Source organism: Colossoma macropomum, unplaced genomic scaffold, assembly GCF_904425465.1.
Source record: "Colossoma macropomum unplaced genomic scaffold, Colossoma_macropomum, whole genome shotgun sequence".
In the NCBI taxonomy this organism is placed as follows: Eukaryota; Metazoa; Chordata; class Actinopteri; order Characiformes; family Serrasalmidae; genus Colossoma; species Colossoma macropomum.
This window is the reverse complement of record NW_023494803.1, coordinates 3,167,061-3,186,932: the sequence shown is the minus strand read 5'-3', so window position 1 is coordinate 3,186,932 and position 19,872 is coordinate 3,167,061. Positions and strand designations below refer to the sequence as shown.

The following is a 19,872-nucleotide window of genomic DNA, read 5'->3' as shown; positions in this document are numbered from 1 at the left end:
CGTAATGCGGAAAGAAGGTGAGTGGCGTCACTGTCCTATACGGGGCCTGGTTTGTGGTTAGCCTGTAACCTTAATTTAACTGTGCACTGGGTGAGTTATTGCTGAATAAAGTAACAGCACTTATAAATTTGGCAAGTGATTCTTGACGTTTTTTATGGTAGTTTATTAAAAAATGCAGTCAACTACAGCTTTGAGAAATCAGTATTATTAACCTTTTTAACTCCTTGGAACCACCGGTGGTTCCCAAACGCACTTCGTCATATTCTTTACTGCATAACTCTTATTTTATAAGCTATGTTCTAAAGGTGGGGGTCGTATGAGAGCTGTAACTGTCTTCTCTCCAGTCAAATAGATGGGTGATGTAATTTTTAAATTTTTATAATAAATGAAGCTGAACTCTGTACTGAAAGTTGGGAAGTGCGTACAAATAGACACTGTACAAAACCTCGTTTTGATGTTGAAATTAGTTTCCTGTCGTCAAATTTTTCTAAACTTTGTTTATTTGAGAGGAGCTTTTACCAGAAAAAAAATTGTTTATTTCATGCAGTTACTGAATAATTTGCCTTATGATTTGTGCAGGTAGATTCAAGTGGAAAGACCAAAATATACCCTGGAAAATAAGGGGTTTTAAAGAAGAAGAGTGGATTTAAAGGCTGTTGTAATTACTTTTTGCCTCAGCATATAAAAGTAACACTATCAGCAGGCAGTTTGAACTGATACTGTTATTGCAACAGAGATGATGATGCATTTCAGTTTGTAGTCACAGCCTGATCTGTGGGGCGGCCTGTGATTCATCAGCCAGGCTCAGCGGGGACACGCTGTGCTGGACGCTGGACGGGAAATTCCCGATATTTGCTCAGTAAGAAAATAAGAAAGATTCCCACTGGAAAAAGTGGATTAATTGCAACCTTTTTCAAACAGTCCATCTCCAGAGCTGAAATCAATTAATATTTGTATATGTCTGTTTTTCCATCTGAATTTAAATGCCCAAATCGTAAGGCATTTTTTTGTAAAAGCTCCCCTCAAATTAACAGAAGATGTGTTTTATGTTCATAAACATAATGGCATGCTTACAATTTACTGCTGAAAGCCAAAAATCTTCGCATTTTTTTATAACAATAATTTTTACAGAGCAGATCACTGAAAAGACGCCATCTGAGATCCAGTATGTAGCTCAGATTTGTGGAAAAATTGGTCGACTTTCAGTAGAAAAAAAAAATTATGAGTTCAGCTTCTTTTATTATAAGAGTTTAAAATTACATCACCCATCTATTTGACCGGAGAGAAGACTCTTACAGCTCTCATACGACCCCCACCTTTTAACATAGCTTATAAAATATGAGTTATGAAGTAAAGAATATGATGAAGTGCGTTTTGGAACCACCGGTGGTTCCAAAGAGGTTAAAAAGGTTAAGGTTTAGAAATATTTGACGCCGTACGCCCGGAGAAATGATACAGAAAGACACACATATTCCCCGGCTCTATTTGCTGAGTCCAAAGAGATGCCAGCATGGACCATAAAGTCAGAATAAAGCACAAAATCAATATTTGAACACTAATATTTACAGATTATTAAAAGAAAAACAAGCATAATCCGAGGGCTTGGGTAGTGCAGAGCCGTGTTCTGGACATTCAGGTTCATTCAGGTTCATTATCTTGTTCTGACTCCAGATAAGAAAACAATGAGTGTGTTTATATGCACTTAATAATAATCTGATAATGGCAGAAAATCAGATTTTGTCAGTAATTAGATCAGCGCGTTTACATGCACTTGATTAATCAGATAATGGAGAAACTCCGCGTCTACATGAGTCAGACAGTGATCAGATTTCTGCTTTGCAACCAGCCAATAAGCTCGCAGAAGAAAACAATGAGTGTGTTTATATGCACTTAATAATAATCTGATAATGGTAGAAAATCAGATTTTGTCAGTAATTAGATCAGCGCGTTTACATGCACTTGAATAATCAGATAATGGAGAAACTCCGCGTCCACATGAGTCAGACAGTGATCAGATTTCTGCTTTGCAACCAGCCGATAAGCTCACAGAAGAAGACGCGACGTAAACATCACGTAAAACTCAAACTTCATGCTGCAGCTGTTTTTTAAACATTGCGCCACTTAACCTGAAAATATGAACAAACATCATTTAGAAGATGAAGAATATTCAAATTCTTCATCTCGTCAAGCATGTAGTCGGTTTTAGTGACGCTCCAAAAGTGTTTTGCTGCGTCTCGCGGCAACGCTGCTCGCTTATTTCCAGTACTGCCGTCTGTTTTTGCACAAGCTCAGACGGAGAAATCTGAAAGAAATCTGAGAAACCTGACTACTGAGCTGAAATCCAGCTCCCTTTATCAGATTTCAAAGAGATGCCAGCATGGACCATAAAGTCAGAATAAAGCACAAAAACAATATTTGAACACTAATATTTACAGAATATTAAAAGAAAAGCAAGCATAAGCCGAGGGCTTGGGTAGTGCAGAGGCATGTTCTGGACATTCAGGTTCAATCAGGTTCAATCAGGTTCAATCAGATTCATTCAGATTCATTCAGGTTCATTCAGGTTCATTCAGGTTCAATCAGGTTCATTCAGGTTCATTCAGGTTCATTCAGGTTCAATCAGATTCATTCAGATTCATTCAGGTTCATTCAGGTTCATTCAGGTTCAATCTTCTGTGATCTGAAAGAGCCACTTATCCTCCTGAGACTCTGCGTCCTCATATGAGGACGTCGCATCAGCTTCCCTGCGTTGTGGACTTTATTGTATCAGCTTTGAACTGACGTTCTCAAATGGGGACAGATTGTGCTGGTCTGTCTGGTGCTATCAGTGGTACAACATCTGCAACTGTGTTTAGAGAAGATGCCGCGCTTCCTGCTAAACTCATCTTTTAGGGAAGTGTTTACAAAACATCATGCTTTGATGTTGAAATTAGTTTCCTGTCATCAAAGTTTGTTGTTTTGCCTGATGCAGTAATTTGATGCTGTTGAGTGATATTTATGAGCCAGCATGGCATTAAACATGAAGTCCTCATACGAGGACAGCGGGACAGCGTTCCTGTAGAGTTGATGCTTAATAACAGCCTAGTGAATCAGTAGTAGCTGGGCTGGGAGTCATCAGCAACTTAATGATTTGATCATTAGGACAGTAGCATGACAGAATAGCGGTTTCTAAGTTCATTATCTTATTTTGACTCCAGATAAGAAAACAATGAGTTTGTTTACATGCACTTAATAAGAATCTGATAACTGCAGAAAAGCAGATTTTCAGCGTGTTTACATGCACTTGAATAATCAGATAGTGGAGAAACTCTGGGTCTACAGGAGTCGGGCAGAAATCAGATTTCTGCTTTGCAACCAGCCAATAAACTCGCAGAAGACGCGACGTAAACGTGACGTAAAACTCAGACTTCATGCTGCGGCTGAAAATATGGACGTACATCATCTGAAAGATGAAGAATGTTTAAATCCTTCATTTCGTCAAGCATGTATTTGGTTTCAGCATCGCTCCAAAAGTGTTTTGCTGCGTCTCGCTGCAACGCTGCTCGCTTATTTCCGGTACCGCGGTCTGTTTTTGCACATGCTCAGACTGAGAAATCTGAAAGAAATCAGAGTAAGAGTTTACAGCACTGAGAAATCTGATAACTGAGCTAAAATCCAGCTCTTTTATCAGGTTTCTTTATCAGATTTCTAGACCTTTCTCTGATCTGAGGAATCGGCGTGCTGTTTACATGACCATTTGAATAATCAGATAACTGCAGAAATCCGATTAGTGCATGTAAACACACTCATTGTTACAGAAGCATCTAATTACTGTCCTAACTTCTCTACGATTTTCTCTGTTAGCTGTCCTATCGAAAAAAATGTTACTGTTTTAAGGCAATGATTAACTAAAAAAAGTTAATTGTACATACAGTTGTACGCAAAATTTGGATGCCTCAGTCAAATTACGTGTTTTTTCTTCATTTTCTAAAAAATATGCTAGCTCCCTCTACAGAGAACACGTTTTAATGCACAATTAACTGTATTTGCTGAAGTTAAAATATTGGCACATTGATCACAAGGCTTCAGCTTCCACAGTGCAACCAGCAGAAGTAAACTATTCACGAACACCTGCCACAGATAAATATATCAAATATAGCAAATATCACAGTAACTTCGCCCGTTTAGTTTTCAGCAGCGCTACAACACGAAGCAGCTGTACTAACAGGTATCGAACATGCCAATGGCTCAGTGAAACTGACTCAAGCACGTAGAAAATGATGGTAAAATATAGCTTAACAGTTATTATACAATAGTTAGTTCCGCCCACACGAGCTGATTGGTTGAGAAGCGTTCTAACTGTGCTGTTATTTCACCATAACATCACAGGTTTTTCACAAACACTGTATCACTCCGCTGAGACACTGTTGCTAAGCAACGAATTTGACAGCTGTAGGAGACGCTCAAGCCATTTGAACGTTTTTACTTCTTACTTTGCCACAAACAGAAAATGGACACTTTTAAGATCACATTTGACCGACAGCCGATTTGGTCAGACTCTGAAGACGAGACGACACTAAATTCCCAAACTGTCATCACCACTGAGCAGCTTTTCAGTCGGCAGCTGTGACAGAAGAACAGCTAAACAACCTGGAATCAGCCAGAAATGAACCCAACACCATTCGCCAAACTAAATGGGCTGTAAGATGCTTTACAGACTGGCTGGAACAAAACAACATTAATACTGATCTGGCAAAAACTGACAAAACTGAGCTGAACTTGATATTGTGACAGTTTTATGGCTCAGTCTGATTTGGTCAGACTCTGAAGATCAGACTACACGTTTGGCGAATGGTATTGGGTTCATTTCTGGCTGATTCCAGGTTGTTTAGCTGTTCTTCTGTCTCAGCTGCCGACTGAAAAGCTGCTCAGTAGTGATGACAGTTTGGGAATTTAGTGTGTGGAGCTGGAGAACGAACTGCCGGCTGTGCAGCGAGTGGGCGGAGCTCGTTACTCTGACGTAGCAACAAGCTGCTCGTTAAGGAACTATAATTTGGTGAAGGAACTGCGAACATTAAAACATATTAAACGCCGCGTTCACAGCCCAGTTTATTAATTTATTATTTTATTTATTTAACTGTTGTATAAAAGCAATAGAACACTCGAGGAGTGTGTTATCGCCAATAACATCACAGCTGTGATGATCTACGGCGACCAAATCACAGCCGTGATGTTATTTCGTGATAACACACTCCCTCTCGGGTTCTATTCCTTAAATAAAAGATCATTCATGCACACATCAGCACACAGTAAACTAATGAATAAACTTCACTCTGAACCCGGTTTCTCCTAAACATGTGACACAGAAGTGACCGGAGTCTCTCCGATGCAGTGTTTTGTGCAAATAGTAAATAAAAAGTGTGTTCAGTGCTGCAAAATCTCACACTCACAGACTTGAATACAGTGCTGGATTCACTTGTGCACACAAGCTGTGCATAAAAATACATTCATACATATTGAAGCAGCCATCACTGTACTGATGTGTTGTCACGAGCGATGTTTTGAACAGTTTTACTGCTGTTCTGCATGTGTTGATTCACTTATCACGTTCACCATTCAGCCTGTGTGTGGTGTGTAGGTGTTAAGCAGACACTTTTAGACCAACTGTAGAACGGTGACTGTACTGTTAAGTTATTTTGAATATATCTGTATTTTATAGGTTTACTGAGTTCTGAACGATGCATGCAAATTCATTTGAATTTGGAAGAAATACAGATATGAATACAGTCATATGCAAACGTTTGCGTTTCCTTTTCAAATCAGATCTGAGCCTGTTTAACGTTTGGTCCTATACTGGGCACACATACGATTCGAGGACATGAGACCTGAATGGGAACCGATCAGAATTTACAGTTTTGTTTTTTGTTTTTCTTTTCCCCTCCACTGCCCATGTGCCGTCATTTGGTGTTAACCTGGCAGCAGCGCTCAAACTGAGGTTACTGCCAGCAAATGGTGCCAAAGCAATGCAGCTGTCCTGGAAATCTACCACCCTGCAGAATGTAGCTCCACCCCTCATCTAACAAACATGATCCAGGAGATGAAAGCCTTCAACTTCTGAACATTACAGACAAGCGTGTTGGGTCTGAGCTCTCCAGGGTGGTAGATCTCCGGGACCAGGACTGAGCACCCCTACTCAATTTTGTGCAAATTTTTGCACACAGTTTCTGTTTAACAAATTGGGGGAAAAAGTAAAAATATAAAATGAGCATTAACTTTTGCACAGGCTGCATTTTATTTTATTTTATCCAGCATGTGCAGACAAGCAACAAAATGCCATTTGACTAGGGGTACCCAAACTTTTGCCTAGGTGATACACATTTTTCTATCTGCAAGAAACAGCTTGCATATTTTTTGCACCCATGCCAGCTACAAGTTTTTCTATAATCAAGTCATTTTAAAATGTCACAAGAAAATAAACACGTTGTCCTCGTATGAGGACACAGTTCTTCCTGGTCCAGGATGTTCCTTTTACCCAGTAAGCAGGTACTATCAGTTAGAAACAAGTTAGGTGACCCTTATTAGTCCCACAACGGGGAAATTGCACCTCCACATTTAACCCATCTGTGCAGTGAAACACCACATACACACTAGTGAACGCCCCACTGGTCCCTCGTGTGTCAGCCCGGTCCACGGCGCCCGGGGAGCAGTTGAGGGTTAGGTGTCTTGCTCAAGGGCACGTCAGTCACGTGCTGTCGGCTCGGGATCAAACCGGCGACCTTCCGGTCACACGGCCGCCCCAAATTGCATGGAGAAATAAAAAAACGCTGCTGTCGGAAGAAAAACCTCGTATCTCCAACATGGTAACTTTACAGGAGAAGGAAAAAACCTGCTTTACTTTTAATGTCAGTCAATGGAACTTTTGGTCCATTCATCATGAAATTTACACACAATGTAAAGGGCAACATGCCTTTCTGAATTATGTCACAAACTGAAAAAAGACAAAAATGGAGATACGAGGTTTTGTTCCGGTTTGGCGAAATGCGCTAAACAACATGAACTGGTGAATGCACCGGTGAAACAGTAGTGCCATGTTTAACAATGACTGAAAAGCTGTGAGCCAGTTATGAGGACTCATCACGTGTTGGCTCACAACTTGACTCAGCCTCGCCCTTCTTTGGCTCACATTTCAAGTCAGACTCTTAACTAGAGATTAAAGCAAGCACAAAGATGAAGACGCAGCAATAAAACCTTTCCTCTCTGGCCGCCCACACCTTCGCCTGTGAGTTCTGTCTGTGATGCACAGTCATTTACTGCGATTGCAGTCTCTTGCAGCTCGCAGTGAGTCAACCGGGTGTTTCTTCTTCTGTATAACTCTGGTTAGACGAACCTTGAGTCTCATGGACATGACTGAAGTGAAAAAGTGTCGTTAAAAGGAACTGGCAGAACTTACATCTTGTGAGATGATAGTTTTTAGTAAACTAGAGTTAATATCTGAACAGTAATGAGTTCAAATAATTCTGCCATGTAAAAAATGACTGAATTTGGAAGCAAAAGTGAAAGGAACAGTGCAATTTGAGACACAACTGATTTCCAAGCCTTAAAGCTCGAGACTCACGTCTCCAGAGATTCAGCTCAGTGATAATGGTATCATGTTAAGTATGTTGGGTAAACTATCATGAAAAGCATGTTAGCAGTAACACACAGGCTTTGACTACGACAGCTGATTTTCCACAAGTTATAGGCCCAATCGCATTTCACCCCTCGCCCCTGCCTCTCAGCCCTTAGCCCTCCGCTTTGCACGTTCACGTCTAGGGGTAGGGTGTCCAAATTCTTGTTGAGATAGAGGGGTAGGGCGAAGTGTTGGGGCTACATGACCCTCCAAACGGAGGTTTTTCAGAGACTCCAAACAGAGAGTTATGAGAAAAAAAGAAAAACCGGCAAGATGGAGAACAAGAGACCAAAGAAACCCACAAATGTGAGAATTTTCTGTTAAAAATGACGATAATCACTGTTTTATCTTAGTTTAATGTCGTTTCAGTGTATTATGGTCGTTTTCTTCATAACAAGCATAAAAAATCGCTAATAGCATGCTAATGTCTCGGTAGCTAGCTAGCTAACTTTCCCGTTCCACCTTAAATAGTCCAGCAGTTCTGACGCCTGAAGCGCCAGAATGTAACTGCTGCTCCATTTAAGGTGGAACGGGAAAATTCGAACAAGAAGCTGGTGAATATCTGACTTCAGCTTCATATCACTGAAGAATTAGGGGTGATAATAAATAATTGCCCCCCTCTTTGAAGATCATATGATGCCCTAAATGTAACTAAAGCCCAGCAGTGAGGAGCTGAACTTTACCCTCCTCTGCTGTCACTGCAGACTGGCCGGGTCGCCTACAGAGCGGCGCTAGTAGCTGTTTTTTTTTTTTTAATTTGAGGGTCCCATTTCGTAGGGAAGATTTCAACCACTACCGCTTGTAACTCAGTTCTAAGGAGTTAGGATGACTCTCGAAAACAAGGGGTAGGGGTAAAAAGAAGAAACGGGACTGGGCCACAGAGTCTCCATGATTATATTTACACCAAACTCAAACTATGCAAAGTTTCTATATGAACCTCCCTTCGACAAACCATCATTGCATCTCTTTGTCTTGCTGTGTGGTTGTGTGCATGTGAATATATACGTTCCTGCATGTGTTAAGTAAATATTTGCTGGCCTCTTTGAACCGAATGGAAACTGCTCCAGGTGTTTCAGACTGCTCTGTTTGTTTAAGCCTTCAGAAAAGGAGACTGGCTAGCCAGAGGGACCAAACACAAAAGTAAACAGTTACACAAAGTGTTCTGTTTTTAAGTGATTGGACTATTCAGGACAGTTTCACAAAGGAAAAATACACAGTTCTAAAGCAGCCGAGACACTGTAACTAATGATGATTTACAATATTAAGATTTAAACATGTCAAAACTTTGTTTTCCCTTGTGTGAAGGAAGTTAAGAGGAAGAGCAACTAAACTTTTTCCAACCTTTGTGCCTCAAACTCAACTGATAGTTTGGCCAAAAAACACATTTTATACTCAGTCAGTCCTGACATGTTGTCTGACATTTGCTTTTCTATATTTTTTCTAGTTGTTTTGGAGCTAAAAGGCTGTTCCAGCTATGAAATAATAAGTTTGCATTGTGTGATTTGCAAGCTTACACATTACTCTTTACCCCAGATCATGTTGTGTTGTCAAGTAATCTCAAATAGACCTACTTATAGGGCTTTTCTGGCTGTACTGCTTACTGTTATATATAGTAATGAACAGAAATATGTAGTTAAAACAGTAGCAGCTATCTTAAAGACTGAATTTCTATATGTACTTTTGTCCATTTTTGGAAATTTTTATAGTCAAACAGCTTTAGAAACTACTAAGATGTGCCAGCATTCTGTAATTTGGTGTACTGTGATATTAACCTCTTATTCCACGGGGGATATTTTGGTTTTTACATCTGAATTTACATGACCAAATCATGAGGCGAATTATTCAACTTAAAATAAATGTAAATTATAATTTTATTTATTTATCAATTTTGTAAAAGCTCCCCTCAAATTAACAGAACATGTATTTTATGATCACACATATTACTATATGCTCACAATTTACTGCTGAAAGCCAAAAATCTTAGACGCTCTTTGTATTATTTTATAAGAATAATTTATACAGAGCAGATCACTGAAGAGACGCCATCTGTTTATAGTTTATAGCCCAGATTTGTGGAAAAATCAGCTTCTTTTATTATAAGGGTTTAAAATTACATCACCCATCTACTTGACTGGAAAGAAGACAGTTACAGCTCTCATACGACACCCACCTTTTGAGTGCAGCTTATGAAATATGAAAGTTATGAAGAATATGACGAAGTGCGTTTTGGAACCACCCGATGGTCTCAAGGAGTTGAAGAGGTTAAACATGGACTGTAATGTTATCGTTTATGCTATCGCTGCATTTTAATCAGATAAGTAGCAGTTTTACCAGAGTTTTTTTTTTTTTTAAGACCTTTTGCAAGCTTCATATGTATCACATGATGCATTTCCTGCTCTGAGCTTGTAAACATTCACGATTGCCACAGCGCAGCAGAAAGAGGAGCAGGCGTTTTTGCTTGTATTAGCTGTGGCAGTAGGTGCCTTTAACATGCTGCTGGAAATTCCTGACTTTGTTAGAAAAGTGGCAGCAGAAGAGGCCTGATTAAAGAGAGGATGAGCGTGTTTTGAAAAGAGAACGAGTCTGAGAGAGACGAAAGGGTAATAATGGATGTTCTCTTTAATCTGTGCAGGTGAAGAGTGAAGGCTGCATGTTGAGGCGTACACAGATGAACGCTTGAGCTGCTCCGAAACTGGAGGAGTGTTTGTTTTTGGTTTGTGTGCTTGTGTCGTTTAAATAGTGGTAGTGTACCTTGTTCACTCCCAAACCACCATCTCTCACAGTTACTCAGTTAAACTTGCTTTAATAAATAAATAAGTAGATAGACAGATAGATAGATAGATAGACAGATAGATAGATAGATAGATAGATAGATAGATAGATAAAAATTATATTAACGTCAGTGAACCAGCAATAATTAGTTGGCAGTTTGTATGGTGACACTGCATGTTTCCTACTGATCTCTCTTAAAGTAAGAAACATTTTGTTTATTTAATTTCTAGTAAAATCAGCCATTAAGTACAAGTAGAGCTGGGCGATATGGCCAAAATGTTATCACGATAAACAAAATTCATATCGTTCGATATCGATATCTGTTCGTGAGAGGAAATCTCTGCAGAGGGTGGTGCGGACAGCACAGTCCATCACCGGGGTTCAGCTCCCTAACCTATTGGATTTATACACCAGTCGCTGCCTGAGGAAATCCAGAAGGATTATGAAGGACCCCTCCCATCCTAGTCACTGTCTGTTCTCTCAGCTGCCGAGTGGTAGGAGGCTCAGAAGCTTAAAAGCCAGAACCAGTCGGCTCAAAGACAGCTTCTTCCCCCATGCAACCAGGCTATTGAACAGCCAGTAATCACTGCTCTGCCCAGCCCAACCCTTCCCATTACACGTACGTGCACCCACTGTACTCCCGCACTTTACTTGCATAGCTGGACTTTGAATACCTATCCAAAGACAATACTCTCCCCCTGCGCTTCCACTTAACTTCCTGTACCTTGCACTTTACTAAATACTCTGCCACCTACTGTACCATCTTCTACCTCCACACCTAGTGTGATTATTTGCACATCTACATAGCATTGTAATATCCATTACTATATATAGTATATAGTTGATTACACCCACCCTACATTCCCAGTGCAATATTATACGTCTCGGTGCAATATTATTATTTTTAAGTTATTGTGTAAGATTATATGTATATATTTTAGTTAAATTGGTTTTATCTATTCTTCTATCCTATCTATAGTTTTGTTTATCTATGTGTAAATACTGTTCTCTGCATAATTCGTGGAACTCGCACTCAAGTTTTTCACTCACCTGTGTCCCTGTACTCTTGTGATGTGACAATAAATCTGATTTGATTTGATTTGATTTGATAAACTATCCTTTATGTTCAGAACATGACGAACACTCGCCAAACAGTGGAACATTTCACAGATCTGTCATGGGAGAGTGGGAGAAAGTGTCCGCTGAGCTGTTTTTACCAGCTGGAAAAGCACAGCTATTTTCTAATAGTCATAATTTAATAAAGAAAACAGATTATTTTAGCTGGTGCCGAGCGCTCGGCTACCCCGCTACACATGACATCACAGTATTCAGGCACCAGCTAGACGACTGGATTTCTCTATACTATCGTAGTAGTTTAAGGGGTGAACCGCAAAATATCAACACCAGACAAACAGAGTCCGACTTTCAGGTACGTTTAAACTGAAAGCGGTGCTTTTGTGTCGTGTTTGATCTACAGTATCATCAGTTCTCCGTGTTGTGTGAGTGACAGAGCTGCTTCAAGTTAGCCAGCTGCTAAAAACAGCTAGCCTGGAAAGATAGCGCTCTCCCGCTCTCCAACACCTCACAGCTTCCTCAGTTTACTTTCGTTTAAATCAGGGCTGTAATTTACATGAACCACTTCTTTCTTTCACTTTCGTTGCTTGGGAATGCACTAATACTGAAATATGACTGTCCGAGCGCTGCAACAGCGCTGTAGTTATGAGGATTGTGAATGTATAACTCCAAGTTTCAGCCGTTGCTAAAGACTCATCTTACTCGTGGCCCCCTCCCTCTCTAATCATGTCGAAAAACTCGGAAGTGCGCCCTCTCCTGGCGACAGCAGAGTAGTGTCGCTTTCCTTGCAGTAGAAAACGGGACGAAGGCTTTCGCTGAACGTGGAAATGTGAGAATGGTGTATTATATCGAACCTGTCGTATCGCTCTATCGAGGAAAAGTTATATCGCGATACTTATCGTTATCGTTTTATCGCCCAGCCCTAAGTACAAGTTATAAACATATTCGACAGAAAATTACACAACTTTCCAACACTAAGTGTATTTAATTTGTCCATGTGCATCTAAAATGACTATAAAACATATTTCTGGGGAGGTTTATATACAAGACAATCCACTTGCATAAGGCAGGAGAAGCCCCCTTTACCCTGTTCTTCAGAGGTCAGGACCCCCATGGACCCTCACAGAGCAGGTGGTGTGTTAGTGTGTGTTGCGCTGGTCTGAGTGGATCAGACACAGCAGTGCTGCTGGAGTTTTTAAACACCTCAGTGTCGCTGCTGGACTGAGAATAGTCCACCAACCAAAAATATCCGGTCCTGTGGGCAGCGTCCTGTGAGCACTGATGAAGGACTAGAGGATGACCAACACAAACTGTGCAGCAGCAGATGAGCTGTCGTCTCTGACTTTACATCTACAAGGTGGACTGACAAGGTAGGAGCGTCTAATAGAGTGGACAGTGAGTGGACACAGTGTGTAAAACTTCAGCAGCACTGCTGTGTCTGATCCACTCGTACCAGCACAACACACACCAACACACCACCACCATGTCAGTGTTACTGCAGTGCTGAGAATGATCCACCACCCAAATAGTACCTGCTCTGTGAGGGTCCATGGGGGTCCTGACCACTGAAGAACAGGGTAAAAGGGGGCTAACAAAGTATCAGAGAAACAGATGGACTACAGTCTCATTTTCGAGGCTATGTCCCCTTTTATATCCCTGATTTTTATTTTTCTGTCACTTGTACACGTCAGCTGTACTTTGCTGTACTCTCTTACATTTTAAGTACCTTCTTTGACCTTCTTTGACCTTCTGTATTGGAGGTACAAGCTTTTGTTTGAACAGTGACGATATGTTGGTGTTTGCGAGACAGAGACAGACAGAGAACAAGGGAGAGAGAGATGAGGAAACCAGATTGGTTTCCTTTATTCAAAGGTTGATCAAGTCAGCTTGGCTTCCTCTGTTCTCTAGAAGCCCTTGTGAGGGTGTGGTTTTGGGGCTGTATAGGTAGCGACAGCATTTTAAGTGCAGCTTTAAATCGCATTAGAGTTTCCAAGGGGGAGTTTGTCGACAACAGTTGTCGGTTCATATTGAAAGTCCTAGTCTGGCTACAAGGGTAAACCTGAAATAGGTGGAGCTTTAGGTGTGGCCTCAGCACAATGACTGCAGAAACCAAAACAGGCTCTCGGGTGACCTTACAGGACCCCTCAGGGTTTAGACTGAGCTATAAAAAGCACTATGTAAATAAAATAGATTTGAATTCAGTTCAGTTGAATCGTGAAGAGGAACAGTTCACTCCCATTTGTCACTTTCTAGTGTCTTACTGGAATCCGCTTCCGTTTGAATTGAAGGGTGAGTGATATTCAGTTCAAATTTATGTGCACAGCTCTGTTTACAGCAGCCGTTTTCATTAAGCAGATTTACAGAAGTTGTGGTTCAAGCCCCTGGTGGGCGTTCCAGGTGTTAGCTATATTTCTACTTGTATAACATTTAGATGTTTCCATCAACTTTCTGTGTAAATTGCAAGAGTTATATTGAAAATGGGTGATAAAAAAAATAAAATTAGTGATAATAATGCTTTATGTAATGCTATCTAATTTCATGTATGTTGCAACTTGTTTATCTTTGGCTTCCCAACCTTTCCTATAACCCACTGATAATGAAATTGGGTTCATTTTATTTTCAATAATTATTTTTTTTTAAATCTGACTGTTGCGTGAGAGTGGCGCAGTGGGTAGCGCTGTCGCCTCACAGCAAGAATGGCCTGGGTTCAATTCCCGGCCGGGTGACCAGGGTCATTTCTGTGTGGAGTTTGCCTGTTCTCCCCGTGTCTGTGTGGGTTTCCTCCGGGTACTCCGGTTTCCTCCCACAGTCCAAAAACATGCAGTCAGGCTGATTGGACGTGCTAGATTGCCCCTAGGTCTGAGTGTGTTTGTCTGTCTGTCTGCCCTGTGATGGACTGGCGACCTGTCCAGGGTGTATCCTGCCTTCCGCCCAATGACAGCTGGGATAGGCTCCAGCACCCCACCGCGACCCAGAAGGATAAGCGGTTTAGATGATGGATGGATGGATGTTGCGTGAGAGACCGCATTCGTCTGCCGTTCAGAGCTGTTTAGCACTTCTTATGTAGAAAGGCTGTAAACCTCTCTGGGCGTCTCTCTCTGTAAGCGCTGAAAAGCTAAAAACGCTCTTGTCCACCATGCTGTTTGTTGTAAGAGGCACTTTATTTAGTCCACCTCCTTGTAACTACACTCTTTGTCAATTTTATCAGCTCCACTGACCACATAGGAGCACTCAGTTACAGACTGTAGTCCATCTGTTTCTCTGCATACTTTGTTACCCTGTTCTTCAGTGGTCAGGACCCCCATGGACCCTCACAGCGCATGTATTATCTGGGTGGTGGATCATTCTCAGCGGTGAAACTGACATGGTGGTGGAGTTTTTAAACACTGTGTCCACTCACTGTCCACTCTATTAGACACTCCTACCTTGTCGGTCCACCTTGTAGATGTAAAGTCAGAGACGATAGCTCATCTGCTGCTGCACAGTTTGTGTTGGTCATCCTCTAGTCCTTCATCAGTGGTCACAGGACGCTGTCGGCTGGATATTTTTGGCTGGTGGACTATTCTCGGCAGCACTGCTGTGTCTGATCCACTCAGACCACCACCACGTCCGTGTTACTGCAGTGCTGAGAATGATCCACCACCCAAATAGTACCTGCTCTGTGAGGGTCCATGAGGGTCCTGACCACTGAAGAACAGGGTAAAAGGGGGCTAACAAAGTATCAGAGAAACAGATGGACTACAGTCTGTAACTGTAGAACTACAAAGTGCACCTATATAGTAAGTGGAGCTGATAAAATGGACGATGAGCGCAGAAACAAGGAGGTCATAATGTTATTCCTGATCGGTATGTGGTCATGAAAAATATCAGATAATGGCCTCGACCTACGATTCCCATATCGGTGCATCCCTGACTTACAGGCTCTTTATAATTGGTGTAAATCTGTCTTGTTTATGATCCATGCAGTTTTCCAGTGTTCTAGCACCTGATTATTCACATGATGTACTCAGAAAAGCCTATTGTGACAGAACCACAATGAAGATAAGATGATATTGCCCACCCTTGTTCTGTACTAACTTCTCTGAATTGGCACTATAAACTCCCCTCTCTCTCTCTCTCTCTCTCTCTCTCTCTCTCTCTCTCTCTCGTTGCTTCATAATCCGATTTAATGGCTAAAGGTCCTCCAAACTTTGCTGACATGGCAACTGTTAATCTCCCTTCTCGCTATTTGTTCCTTTTTTTCCCCCCGTTGTCGTTTTTCTTTACTTTCTATTTGACCTTTTGCTTCATTTTTTTTCTTTCCTCTTCTCCTATGCTCTCTTTTTCTTCCCTTCGTTTGCGGGGTTGCCTTTAGGTCAGTGATAGGAGTCATCATGTTCGGAAAGGCACTGTGGTTGCGACAGGCGCACTATAGACCCACTGCGTTGTGTGGAGGATGTTTACACTAATCTGCACCGTGTAATCCTGAGGTTCTTGTTTGAATCCAACAGGGAGCTGCGCATGAATAAATATGAGAAGACGCACTCATGTGCTCATCCATGCAATGCATGTATCATTTATTACTTGAACCTGAAAACTGAGATTTAAGCTGTGCATGAAAACATGAATACATTTAGTTTTTTTGTTTTTAAGTGGCTGTTGCTAAAAAGGGGATAAAATTAGGGATTCAGACAAATATTTATATTAAAAAAAGTGAAAATGTTCTTCCACCTGACATTGACAGATAACACACAGTACACTGCACTGCTGCTAAGACAGCCGGTGTTAGATCAGTTACTGATCTAATACAGTTTTCTTAAGGTATCCTCAAAAACTAACTTGTTGCTGTGACGGGGGGTCTTAATATTGCTGACCCTTCAAGGGGATTTCTACTGACTTTTCAGACCATCTGAACAATTCAATAGGTGAGATGTAAACAAAGTTCAGCCCCCATTTCCAAAAAATACTTCCTTAAAAATAGCACAAAGACAACATATCAGATGTTGAAACTGAGAAATTTTATTGTTTTTTTTAAATATTTGCCCATTTTGAATTTGATGCCAAGAACACGTTCCAAAAAAGTTGGGGCGTGGCCTGTTTACCACTGTGTTTCATCACCTCTTCTTTAACAACACCCTGTAAGCGTTTGGGAACTGAGGAGACACTGCTGTAGTTTTGTGAAGTGAAATGTTTCCCATTCTTGTTTGATATAGAATTTCAGCTGCTCAACAGTTCAGAGTCTCATTTGTCATATTTTTCATTCATAATGTGCCGAATGTTTTCAGTGGTGACAGGTCTGGACTGCAGGCAGGTCAGTTTAGCACCCGGACTCTTTTAATACGGAGCAATGCTGCTGTAATACATGCAGAATGTGGTTTGACATTGTCTTGCTGAAATAATCAAGGCCTTCCCTGAAAAAGACGTCGTCTGGATGGCAGCATCTGTTGCCAAAACATGTATATATCGTTCAGCATTAATGGTGCCTTCCTACCCATGCTGTGTGCACTAATGCCCCCCTATACCATCATGAATACTGGCTTTTGAACTGTGCACTGATAACAGGACACTTTTCCACTTCCCCTCAGTCCATTTTAAATGAGCTCGGGCCCAGAGAAGGCGGCAGCGTTTCTGGATCCTGTTAATGTACAGTTTCTTCTTTGCGTTTTAGAGTTTTAACTTGCATTTGTGAATGCAGTGACAGTGACCAGGTGTTTTACTTCTATTTAGTTTGAATGACTTTGTTTACATCTAAACAAGTGAATTATGCAGACATTTAGAAAAATCAACACAGTTCATCTTTAAAGGCTCGAGTCAGTAGATCACTTGATTGCCAACATAATGACAGAACCATTTAATGTAGTAACTTCCTGTGAGAAATTTTTGTAGGCTTTCAGCTCTTCAGCCGTCTGGTTCCTATCACCACCACTGTGAACACTGTGTCTCTGTAAATTTCTCTATAACGGAGCTTTTCTCACCAAACCGCTCCGAACGACTCTGTTTGCATTAAAGCGAGTTAATAGTACAGAACATTGGAGGAATCAGTGAAAGTCCCCTTGTGTTAAAGTGGTAAGTTGTGAGGATCAGCATAATTGGTCATGGGCTGCATTAGTGTGTGTGACAGCTGTGTGGTTGGTCTGTGGTTTGCTTTGTTAGATGGCCTTGACTTTTGTCTCCTGTCACAGCTTTAGTACAAGCCAGTCAACAAATGCAATGCCACACAAACAGCTATGCACTCTGTGTGTGCATTGCATTTGTTGCACAAGAATAGAGAGTTCATAGTCAGCCATAGGGCTGTCACAATTAATCAATTAAAGTCACAGAAAAAATAAATAAAATTGTCTTTATAGTGAATCTGCAGTGATTACTTGGTAATGAGTGTGTGGTCATAGTGCATGGTTTAAGTTCTCCTACAGGTCTCTCTTACAATAAGAAGCAGAGACCAGTATACCTATTTGCCGTCGTTGTCGTTACAGAAGAAGATAAAAACACTCTTATCTTTCAATGTAAGTCAATGTAAAGAGATTTTCCTCCAGGTGACTTTAGAGCATTTCTATTGGTCCATTCATTATGAAGCAGCTGGTGTGTTGAAATGATGTAGAAAACTAAAAATCGACGAAAATGGAGATGTAGGTTTTCATTGGACAGCGACGTTATACACCTTTTTGCCACAAAGTGTGTGCCATATTTGTGGTTGGTTTGTTCGTTTCAATTTAATTAATTTTTTAAAGGCTTTCTAGCATATTTTTACTCCAGTGATGTACATCCCCATTTCCAAAAAAGTTGGGACGCTGTGGAGAATGTAAATAAAAATAGGATACAATGATCTGCAAATCTTTTAAATCATATTTTTAAAGGACAGTGTTACAAAGACGACATATCAGATGTTGAAACTGAGAAATTTTATTGTTTTTTTGAAAAATATTTGCCCATTTTGAATTTGATGCCAACAACGCGTTCCAAAAAAGTTGGGACGGGGGCCTGTTTACCACTGTGTTTCAACACCTCTTCTTTTAACAACACTCTGTAAGTGTTCTTGTTTGATACAGGATTTCAGCTGCTCATCAGTTCAGAGTCTCATTTATCATATTTTTCATTTCATAATGCGCCAGATGTTTTCAGTGGTGACAGATCGTTTCCTTCTTTGCGTTTTAGAGTTTTAATTAGCATTTGTGGATGCAGTGATGAGCTGTTTTCACAGACAGTGTTTTTCAGAAGTGTTTCTGAGCTCATGCAGTGATTTCCACTACAGAATCATGTCTGTTTTTAACGCAGTGCCACCTGAGGGCCCAAAGATCACGGCCAGCAAATACTGGTTTTTGGCCTTGTCCCTTACATACAGAGATTTCTCCAGATTCTCTGAATCTTTTAATGATATTTTGTACCGTAGATGATGAAAAAAGAAGTTCTTTGCTGTTTTATGTTGAGAAACTTTATGCTTGAATTGTTGCACTATTTGATCGTGCAGTCTTTCACAGAGTGGTGAACCCCTCCTCATCTTTACTTCTGAAAGACTCCGCCTCTCTGAGATGCTCTTTTAGACCCAGTCATGTTACTGACCTGTTGTCAATCAACCACCAGGTGTTTTAGCATTAGACAACTTTACCAGCCTTTTGTTGCCCCGTCCCAATTTTTTTGGAATGTGTTTATGGCATCAAATTCAAAATGGGCAAATATTTTTCAAAAAACAATAAAATTTCTCAGTTTCAACATTTGAAATGTTGCCTTTGTACTATTTTCTATTAAATATAGAGTTTAAATGATTTGCACATCATTGCATTTTGTTTTTATTTACATTTTGCACAGTGTCCCAACTTTTTTGGAAATGGGGTTGTGTTTTGCAGTATTTGTCAAGCTATTGGGCCTGGGTTTTGTTCAGTTAACTCCAGTTACACTGTGTATTTTTCTTAAAGGGGAATTCTGCCACATTTTTGTGTGATTAAATGCTTAAGATATAAAGTCATTGATAGTGTTTCGATGGGAAACGGTTCATTCTAGAGCAACATACTGACTCAGTTGTTTACACTGGTGGTGATAGAAACCAGATGTCCAAAGTGTGTGTGTGTGTGTGTGTGTGTGTGATTCTAATTCTAAGTCTTTATATATAATGTATTTATTGATGATCTCCTGTATCTCTCAATCCGGCGCCTTGGAACGACCAGCTTGTCTGAGTTCCTTGTTTGGCGGCCTGTAATCGTCTGAGGGGAGGTAGCGCGTCTCTGAAGTCCGGCTTGTACAGATTTTTTGGCAGGCACAACTGTTTGCATCTCTAAATAAGAGAGCTGAAGAATCCCAAATGCATCTGGACACATTTTGTACCTCTGGCAGAGGATAGTTATGTGTTCCAACACACAGCCTATATAAAAGGATACCAGTTCCTCATTAAGAGCCCCCAAGTTTCC

The 19,872-nt window shown here is 40.8% G+C and overlaps 1 protein-coding gene across 2 annotated transcripts in view; it reads left to right on the top strand.

Annotated features, from left to right (window-relative positions):
* The window catches only part of zgc:91976 (uncharacterized protein LOC492359 homolog), a 52,973-nt gene that overhangs the window by 19,066 nt on the left and 14,035 nt on the right, over nt 1-19,872 (top strand). The gene's annotated exons all lie outside the window — the stretch shown is intronic.